A 10,595-nucleotide genomic window follows, 5' to 3' on the forward strand; every position below is an offset into this window, starting at 1 on the left:
GAAAATTATGGTTGCTTGTTGATTGATTCGGCGTAACGAGTGATAGAGATACCTTACGAGGGTTTAAGGAAAGAAGTTCGTTCAGGATGTTAAACTTTTTTCAATCGGGCTGTGGACCCATAGACATTGAGATTGATGAGACTCGGGAACGAGGTCGTCCCCTGTTCGTTGTTTTTCCTGAGAGAAAGATGGTCTCGAAGCACACTCTGGTTCGCGCCAATCCCTTCACTCCAGTAATCCATACCCGGACGTCCGCGATGGCGTAAGCACGTCGCAAGTCTGCTCACCGGTTATTGCATTAAGCACCGGTAATTCACCAAAAGCAAGAGGCTCCTAAAAATTTTAGAGTCAGATTCACGTGCAGCCTTGATCTTATTATACGATATACCACAAAATTTTCTATTCGATGGACCAGGAGGAACAATCGAAAAAAGCTCGACCAGTACGGTATCTCTTTGAATCCTGAATATGGTGATACCCCCGATTGTACCAATCTACATATGTCTATCCCCGTTACTAGTTATTGTCATTTGGATTCCTTTACTTTATTTGTCCGATGAGAAATGCGAAACGAAAGAAGGATCCTCCTGCTGGGAAATTAGATCCTACTCTTTGTCCACAGAAAATGGAGAGAGGAATTGATGTCTTTTTTGAATCCGGCGTCGGGACTGACGGGGCTCGAACCCGCAACTTCCGCCTTGACAGGGCGGTGCTCTGACCGATTGAACTACAATCCCAGGTTGGAACCTTAACCTCTTACGGTTGTCGAGAGATCTCAATCTACTACATCTACTCTAAAGGCAATGCAAAGAGTTCACGCCGAATCGAAGGCATGCTCTTAGTTAGCTTATGAGCGAAGGGTACGAGAGTTGTTCGAAAGTATTGGAGCGAAGGTTTGAAGACGCTCGACCAACGGGAGAGGAAGGAAGAAAGGCGAGGTTCGACCGTAACGTAATAAGGGAGGGTGCCTCCTTTCAGAGTGTGATTCGTCGTTTCCAATGCGGTTAATTGCTATTAGGCTTTTTAGGAAAGTTCCCCTTTTCTTATGCAGTTAGCTCGACTCCAGGTATAGCTCTGAATGGGCATGTAGCCGTAGGCGGGAACTCTTCTTTTTATCTTATTCTTTGGTCAGGCAAGTCGGCTGGTAATCCCAACCGAATAAGCAATCGAAATCGCTACAAGCAACCTATTTCATACCCTTTTCGTCGTACTTCCTCTTCTCCTTCTCTTCTTTCTCTCCCTGCCGAGCTTGTTGGAGTGCCATTGCCAAGATCTAGTGTAATTCCTTTTCCCCGGGAGCCAGTCGCACTAATGCTAGTATCAATAGGAAGATCTTTATTGCTTAGGAGATTTCTGGTTTTCTCCCTTGTAGTGTCAAAGTATTTGGCATAAAGAGCCCTCAATAACTTGCTTGTCCTGTACGCGGATAGAGGGAGTTTCAACTCGGCCTTCTACTAAGAGTGTTGCACAAATTCCCTTTCTTATCCCTTCTAGTTTAAGCCTTTCCTTCCTATGTAACCAAGTCCTCCTATGAACCTATCCCCGCCTAAAGGATAGGATAGGATAGATTACAACTATAAAGTAAAGGCTATCTTCGAGCAAGCTCTTAGCTTTCATCGTGAGTGAGAGAGGAATTGAGGCTGATTCAACTCAAGCAGCTTGCACATGATTGTCTTGTGTAGTGTGTGATATCTTTCCTTTGTTAAGTGGAAGTGGGAACTATCTAAGATCTATTATCCATCCCTTTCTTGGGCACAGTCAAAGACCTTGCAACTAAGGGCTTCAACCGATGCCTTCAAGCTCACCTAACTTGGTTCTAGTGTTGTGACTGGCACTCTACCAAATCCATCAATTCTTGGATTGGTTGCTTCTGAGAGAGCTGCTCTTCCGACTGCTCGTATTCATCCCTTCCCCATGAGGGCAATCAGCCCCTTGCTTTCATTTGAATATTGGCCCTCGCGCATCACGGCTAGATTTGAGTCACTCATAGCTAGGGCTTTCTATTTCATCAGGACGGCTTCTCCTCTACTGAGCTCATCGCCCCTTTCTATCAGCTTCCGCTACCTGTCTGATGAGGTTTTACGGAGGCTCCTTTGACCGGTCTGAGGCTTTACCTCACCCTATCTCGCTTACTCGTTGTGGTTTACCACAGAATAAACCTGCTTTTCATCGTAAGATGATGAGGGGTCGCTCCTGGAGTTGCTAGTGAGTCCGAGTGAAAGAGTCAACTGCTTGCCCCTTGCGCTTTACCGGTTTGGAATGAGAGCCTTCATGTCAGCCTTCTCACCCATGGAATCCCTCTTATCTTATAGTTCTCTATCTAGCTGCATTCTAACACCCTCTTTAGGCTCTTCGGTATTCCTTCGTGACTGAGGCGGCAAGTCGCTTTCTTGCCCTATTCTGAATAGAACTGGAGCCGGCTTTGTTTAAGAAGTTAAGCTACAATACAATCTCTCTTTCTGGCGCAAAGAATGCCTACTGACAGCAGCTTCCAATGGCAAAAGAAGTACTCTCCTTTGGTCCTCGGGCTAGTTCATCTATCTATCTATCAACTCAGCAAAGTGGCTGCGGGGATTCGATGTGCCATCTGCGGTTCTTAACCGATTCACTCCAAAGCGGTTCACATGCCACCCGTCTTGGTAGATCCTACCCTTTTCCTTGCTAGTAAATACCGAACTTGACTGTGGTAGGCACAATCGCTTTCAATGAAAATTTTGCTTTCTAAATCCGCCCTCTTCAAGCTGTCGAATATAGATAGGAGATCCACTTCAATTTATCTCCTCTCCCACCTCTCCAGCTTGGGAATAGTTCTTTCTACTGGCTATCTATCTGTACAATGCCAGTTCAAGCTACCTTCTGGATGGAGCAAGAAAAGGTATGCGCAGGCGCAGTAGTTCAAGGCGGACAGGTAAGGGTAGGTAGTAAAGGCTTAGCATAGGCAGGGGATAGGCATTCAAATCACTATCTTAAAATACCGTATATAAGAGAAAGAGTGGCTCGTGCATCTTTTCTTAGACAAGTCTAGTAGGCAAGGGAATTGTTATAGCAAGCATGAGCGGGAATGAGCAATGACTTGAGTTTCGTTCTGGAGTTCGAGCGTTGAAAGTTAGTTCGAGCGGGGGTCTTTTCTTTTTTTTTAATAGGAAAAATGAATGAAAATAAAAGCGGTGGCCGACAAGGCCCTTTTACCTAAATCCAATCTCTTGGGAAGCGAAGAGGACAGGTTTGAAAGTCGTTCGGTAAGATTCTCCCGAAGGTAGACATTTACCCAAGGCACTGATATTCTGACTCTCTCAATTACACGTGTTTGAGGGAGTTGAACGTCTTATTCTTATGAGTGGCCTATGTGAATATGAGCCAGGAGCAAGGATTCCTGAAAGTGAATTCCAGTGCAAGCCTGATATGAAAGTGGAGTTCAATCGTCGAAAGTGAGATCTCTTTTAGTCCGGTCTTCTTTTCTCTTTTGAGTCAGGTTCTTAAGACAGGACAGGAAATCGGCTTTTCTGAATATCTCTTTTCCCGCCTATGTTGTAGTTCGAGATCGAAACTGGACCTGAGAGAGACTAGACTTCTAGTAACAGTAGGTGCGCCTTCAGTTGAGGAGAGCTGTTCACAAGTAGTGGTTATGAGCTCTTTCTTATTCCGGTTCAGAAGAGGTAATTCCTTCAGTTGCACTAGTGGATTGAATAACCTTTTTTTTAGTGCCAACAAAGTGCATGTGTTGTTGGTTAATGTTAATAAAAAGATGACTTTCGATAGGCTGGAGGACTGAGACTAGAAGTAGGACAAAGGTCTTAAAAGAGAAATGAAAGGCATTTTTATTTGAGAGAGCTATGCTTAGGTCAGTTCCTTCAGTCCACTTTTTAGGTAAGCCAAAAGTTCACTTTAGGTAAGTAAGTAGTCCCGTATGAAATTAATAAAACATTCATATCTGGCACTTGAGGAGGTCAATCTTAAGTTGTTGGAAGCTACTGCTAAGGTACTCCCCCTCATCTATAAAGGATAGGCAATTGAGAGAAAATAGGACGATAGCGATAGACACAGGAACTTAAATAGATTAAAAGATGACTTCCGTAGAGGAGAGGGGAAACCTGCTTAGATAGGGTGATAGCCCGGTTTTGATTGAATATCCTTTCCTGTGCTTGTCTTGTATTGAGGTATACCGCGAAGATATGAGTAAAAGTAGGTAACAGAAGGGGAGGGATTGCTGTTTTTTATTACTGAGGGCAAGCAGCTTTCATTTTATTCAATCTAATGGTAGGGCTTGAAAGAGTAGGCGGTTCGTATCTTTCTATGACCCCCAGAATAAGAAGTAGGAGGATACGCAGAGAAAGAGCTCTTGAAGTCTACCCGGGCGCGCTTCTTCATTCATCCATTTAGGCCCGACTAGGAACACGTGGATCCAGGGAACGAACAGCTTCTTACTAGTAGGGGCGAATCACAGTAAAAGAGTCCAATCTATGAAATAGAGCTTAGTCTGTCCAAACTAGTAGAAGGCTTAGGTTCTTATTTGATCCAATAAAGTCAGAATACCTTTCTATCTAAAAGAAATGGTGCTCGATGAAACGACCCAGATTCCACACTATGCTCTGGTCTGGGGAGAGAGCTGCTCTGCGAAGCTGGGCGTTCCGTGTTCTTATGAAGGAACCATACTAGAAAGAGAATAGAAAGGGCCTTAGCGAGGGAGTGATGGGCAACCTTAGTCTATATATTGCTCGTGAGCCGCCAAGTACCAGTCTCGCAACAGTATTGGTGGCGCAAAACAAAAGGATCGGTCCTTCACTTGCTGATCGTTCGCGAGTAGAACTCGCTCTCTTGCCACGCCTTTCACTCACTCGCTTGAGTTGGACTCAATCACTCGGAGGATCATTCCTTCTTCACTCTCTTGCTATTACCCGCAGGGAGCGCAGCAACCAAGGTGCATATTATCATATAGAAAGAAGCGAAGCGTAGCGATTCGTACTACCGGAAAAGTTTCGCTAACCGGCAGGCAATAGAATCTGCCGATAGGCGCAAGCAAGCGTAGCGAATCACATAGATAAGGCCCTACCTGCCAGCGCGCGGATAGATAGGGCGGGCGAAGCGCGAAGGGGATGGATGTCTGAGCGGTTGAAAGAGTCGGTCTTGAAAACCGAAGTATTGATAGGAATACCGGGGGTTCGAATCCCTCTCCATCCGCGAGGTCATAAGTTCTCTCTTGCGTTATCTATAGATAAGAACGAATCGGATCGACTCGACTGATATGATAGATGGAATGGTAGCTTGTTTTATGATTTAGTTAGGACTCTGTCTCCCTTTCGTGATCTTCCGCCCTCCGGTTGGGGAAGGTCCGGAAAGCCCTCACTCCCCCTTTTTCAAAAAGAAGCCCCGCTCAACAAGGGGCCCTCTCTGATAAGGAAGAAAACGAAAGAATCTCAATTTTACGACAAATCCGGTCCGATGGCTGTTCTCCACTAACCACAAGGATATAGGGACTCTATATTTCATCTTTGGTGCCATTGCTGGAGTGATGGGCACATGCTTCTCAGTACTGATTCGTATGGAATTAGCACGACCCGGCTTTCAAATTCTTGGTGGGAATCATCAACTTTATAATGTTTTAATAACGGCTCACGCTTTTTTAATGATATTTTTTATGGTTATGCCGGCGATGATAGGTGGATCTGGTAATTGGTCTGTTCCGATTCTGATAGGTGCGCCTGACATGGCATTTCCACGATTAAATAATATTTCATTCTGGTTGTTGCCACCAAGTCTCTTGCTCCTATTAAGCCCAGCCTTAGTAGAAGTGGGTAGTGGCACCGGGTGGACGGTCTATCCGCCCTTAAGTGGTATTACCAGCCATTCTGGAGGAGCAGTTGATTCAGCAATTTCTAGTCCTCATCTATCTGGTATTTCATCCATTTTAGGTTCTATCAATTTTATAACAACTATCTCCAACATGCGTGGACCTGGAATGACTATGCATAGATCACCCCTATTTGTGTGGTCCGTTCTAGTGACAGCATTCCCACTTTTATTATCACTTCCGGTACTGGCAGGGGCAATTACCATGTTATTAACCGATCGAAACTTTAATACAACCTTTTCTGATCCCGCTGGAGGGGGAGACCCCATATTATACCAGCATCTCTTTCGGTTCTTCGGTCATCCAGAGGTGTATATTCCCATTCTGCCTGGATCCGGTATCATAAGTCATATCGTTTCTACTTTTTCGGGAAAACCGGTCTTCGGGTATCTAGGCATGGTTTATGCCATGATCAGTATAGGTGTTCCTGGATCTCTTGTTTGGGCTCATCATATGTTTACTGTGGGCTTAGACGTTGATACCCGTGCCTACTTCACCGCAGCTACCATGATCATAGCTGTCCCCACTGGAATCAAAATCTTTAGTTGGATCGCTACCATGTGGGGGGGTTCGATACAATACAAAACACCCATGTTATTTGCTGTAGGGTCCATATTTTTGTTCACCATAGGGGGACTCACTGGAATCGTTCCGGCAAATTCTGGGCTAGACATTGCTCTACATGATACTTATTATGTGGTTGCACATTTCCATTATGTACTTTCTATGGGAGCCGTTTTTGCTTTATTTGCAGGATTTCACTATTGGGTAGGTAAAATCTTTGGTCGAACATATCCTGAAACTTTAGGTCAAATCCATTTTTGGATCACTTTTTTCGGGGTTAATCCGACCTTCTTTCCCATGCATTTCTTAGGGCTTTCGGGTATGCCACGTCGCATTCCAGATTATCCAGATGCTTACGCTGGATGGAATGCCCTTAGCAGTTCTGGCTCTTATATATCTGTAGTTGGGATTTGTCGTTTCTTCGTGGTCGTAACAATCACTTCAAGCAGTGGAAACAACAAAAGATGCGCTCCAAGTCCTTGGGCTGTTGAACAGAATCCAACCACACCGGAATGGATGGTACAAAGTCCTCCAGCTTTTCATACTTTTGGAGAACTTCCAGCTATCAAGGAGACGAAAAGCTCTGTGAAGTAAAAGAAAAAAAGGTCGCCGATTGCTACTAAGAACCTAACAGAACTTTTCAAAATTGAAAACGGATCAGTCGACCTGGTCTACGAATCTATTCTAACTATCAACGAATTCTTCAAATTTTAGGCGGGATGGGGATTGTAATTATTTAGACTTCTCGAGGTATAATGACAGACCGGGAGGCTAGATTCGAAGGAATCGGCGGATCAATTTTGTGTTATATATGGTAATCCTTCTGCGAATTAGATCCTAAATTGACTATTTGTGAAAAAAAGAGAAAGGGCGGGTTGTATAATCTCACTCCTCCCCCATTAGTTGAGACTTCAAGGAGGTTTTCCCCGGAATGAAAGAAAAAAAAGAAACTGGTTCACGTAAGAATGGACGTCTTGGTTCACGCAAGAGTGCACGTAGAATACCAAAAGGACTTATTCATGTTCAAGCAAGCTTCAACAATACCATTGTGACTGTTACAGATGTAAGGGGTCGGGTGGTTTATTGGGCCTCCGCCGGTACTTGTGGAAGAGGGGGTACAAGAAGAGGGACACCATTTGCTGCTCAAACTGCAGCGGGAAATGCTGTACAGTAGTGGAGCAAGGTATGCAACGAGCGGAAGTTATGAAAAAGGGTCCAGGTCTCGGAATCCCATCTTCCAAGGTCAGGAGCCACGGAGCCAGAAGACCGTTCGACGATCCTACTTCTGATGTCATCCCCTTCTGTTCCCTCCCTGTTGAATATCCCAACTATTCTATATCCAATTCCGGGATGGATCATGAAAGATTTTGTCTTGAAATGCCGATAAGGAATAGCCAGTTATAGAAGCGGGTGGCAGGGAATGAAAGCACTCCTGTGCTATCAAAGTAGAGATATTAGTTAGAGCTAGGGGCAGGCCATCTATTCCTGCTTGACTTTCTTCAAGATACGAAATGAGCAGCCGTTTTTCGTGACATCATATCACTATTCGGCAAGTCAATCCCGCTTACCGGCTCAATATATCTCTCAATAGATTCGCTTGCCACAACGACCGGACAGGATAGGAGATCGCCCAACCTTCCAATTTATCTTTCTGAAGCAACTATAACGGATGGGCAGCTTCCCTACCCACTGGGGATTTTTTTTCCCCGTTCCAACTTCGGATTCTTGGAAATCATCCCCGGTTCTATGATTTAAGGTTAGGAGTTTCATTCTTAGCAAGATCCCCAGCTATTGAATCTGTTGTCGTCGGCGGGGCTACTTCTTCTTCTTTCGAAATGAGAAGAATAGCGTAGTCAAAGTAGGCCAAGTCGGTAGCCTTTTCTGAAACTCTTGGGAGAAGGGCTGTAGGATTAGAAAAAGGCCTAACTGCTGTTGAAGGAATAGAGGCTGTTTCGGCTCTTGGAGTAAGGGGGGAAGGGCTGAGTGCCGGTGAAATGCTTTTTTAGACTTACCCCGCTCAATGGAAATTTATTTAGGCAAGATCCCACGTCCAAGAGTCTGATTCTGATTCTGCTTTCACTCTTATCAAGGAAGGAGGCCACCAAACCAAAGGGGAGGTCTTTGCTTGCTTTTCCTGTTAGAGATGCTAGTCTTTTTGTAATAACTGCTCTGAAGATGTTTTCAGGAATAAGAGAAGACGGTGCTCTTTCATCAGCTCTTTGGCTATTTGCTTGCGATAAAGAAAGAGTGAATTGATCCGAGCCAAGTAGTTCGGCTAAGCCGGAAAGAAAGAGTTAGATCCTCTTTGAGATGAAATGCGGCAATGTCCTAATCAAACCAGGCGCAGGGTCAATGATTTCGCTCAAGGCTCAAGGCATAAAGGCTCTTATTCCTTCTGCATTGGTCTCGGAGGGCCCTCGCTCTAAAGGGTTGATGGCAGCTATCCTGCTCTGTCAGAGATAATTGGAATGGAATTGATGTGGTTCGCTAGCTCTTTCTTTTGAGACGAATGAATTCCGAATAAAGGAAGGCGGTCGTGATAGGGAAAGGCCTTTCCTTATTACCAGGAAAGATAAAATGGGCCAAATCGCCTGCTAGAGAAGAAGCTCTTAGGGAATCGATCTAGACTAGATGAGATGCCGGTGCCATTAAACTAGCTGCCAGAACGAGTTCAAGAGATGAGGATCCAGGTAGTGAAGTCACCCTCGGGGGAAGAATCATTCCATTCACTTGTGAAACTGCTAAGAAGAATAGCTTTTCTCTGAATCCACCACTCACTCTCTTTCGGGTAGGTTTAACAAGAAAGTAAAAGCAATCTCCTCAACCTAGAAAGAGAACTCCGGGATCTTCTTTTTCTTCTTAAGAACCCGAAGGCGAACTAATCCGTCTTGGTGCAGCTCCTAGTCCTGATCGATTGGCTACCGGGTGTTCACTCAAACTAAAAAGAAAAAAATGGAATATAGAATCCGGATCCTCATCTCCTTCCCGCTTTAGTTTCACTCTTATCTCGGTTGCTAACCGGTGTGGGAGATGAAGCCAAGTCCTTTCCCTTCAAGGATCTAACTGCCACTCTTTCTAGTTTCATTCAACTGCCACTAACCCATATGCTTAAAACATCTCATTGGAGGTGGATAGAGCTAATTCTGGGATCGAATGTCTCTCATTGTGGTCTTGATTTTAAGCTAGTACAATCAAGGATTCTGGTATGAATTTGGTAGTCATCTTGATCTCTTCTCTTGTCTGTTTTTTTTTTGAATAGGTCTTCTCCCTTCGATCCGCGAAGTAGGCAAGCAGGAATCTCTCCCCCTTTCTGTTTATGGATAGAAAGAATATCTCCTTAGGAGAGTATTTTATGAGTTGACTGTAACCCGAAGGCTTCTTTCAATCGATCTAGTAGGTAAGAAATAAGATCTTCGTATAGTTAATGAATTAAAGCGAAACCACTAGGTTAGATCTCGTCTGTGATCCCTGGGCTTGTTAATTGAGAGAGAAACCCCTACTATCGATCGTGGCCTTCATTGAGTGCATTTTTTGCTCTTTGACATAGTAAGGCGGGAAGGCATGAGCAAGGCACTTACAAGGCCTTTCACAGCTCAAATCCATGCATTAAGCCGCTAATCCCTTTTATAGCAAAGTCCCAGCAGGCTACCTCATCGGGAAATCTAAATTCTTTCACCGAACCAGGGGGGGCACGATGAATACATTGATTATCTGGGTCTGATCGTCGCTAGAGGCCCGTCGACTATAATACACTGTTCGAAATTTCTTCGTTTCTGCCGAAACAAAATGGGATTGGCTATCTTAACCTTAGCAGTTTTGCGAGCAAACGTAGACGAATGCTTGCAAGACCAGCAAAGCCCTACTTATTAGGAGGGGACTCTTTGGCACCTTAGAGAAATTCCTTTACCTAGGGGATCAAGTGGTAGTTGATCAATGAACTAATATCTTTCGGTATAGGGCGAAGGTAAGGGCTTGGGCATGGCACGAGGGTTGTTAAGCTCACATCCGTTGTAAGACTTTGTAAGAAATGCTGGATTGTGCCCTCCGATTAGAAGGTGTCCTCAGGGCTTAGTTGGGTTTGTTTGAGTCTAAATCCTGATTACGTCGAGTGGAGAGGCCTTAGTGTTCAACGCACCACGTCCATCCTTATGGAATCCATCTGGACAGCTTACCCTTAAACTTT

General features: G+C 44.6%; 1 non-coding gene and 1 pseudogene across 1 annotated transcript; both read left to right on the forward strand.

Moving 5' to 3' along the window:
- Positions 1–5,091: 5,091 nt before the first annotated feature.
- On the forward strand, positions 5,092–5,178 carry TRNAS-UGA (transfer RNA serine (anticodon UGA)). Its single transcript has one exon. It is a non-coding gene; the product is annotated as a tRNA-Ser (tRNA).
- Positions 5,179–7,343: 2,165 nt separating this feature from the next.
- Positions 7,344–8,668, forward strand: LOC145127222 (small ribosomal subunit protein uS11c pseudogene; annotated as a pseudogene).
- The last annotated feature ends 1,927 nt before the right edge of the window (positions 8,669–10,595 follow it).

The sequence above is a fragment of the Lactuca virosa genome, chromosome 7 (genome assembly GCF_052849685.1).
Source record: "Lactuca virosa cultivar CGN04683 chromosome 7, Lactuca_virosa_CGN04683_v6, whole genome shotgun sequence".
NCBI classification, from domain to species: domain Eukaryota; kingdom Viridiplantae; phylum Streptophyta; class Magnoliopsida; order Asterales; family Asteraceae; genus Lactuca; species Lactuca virosa.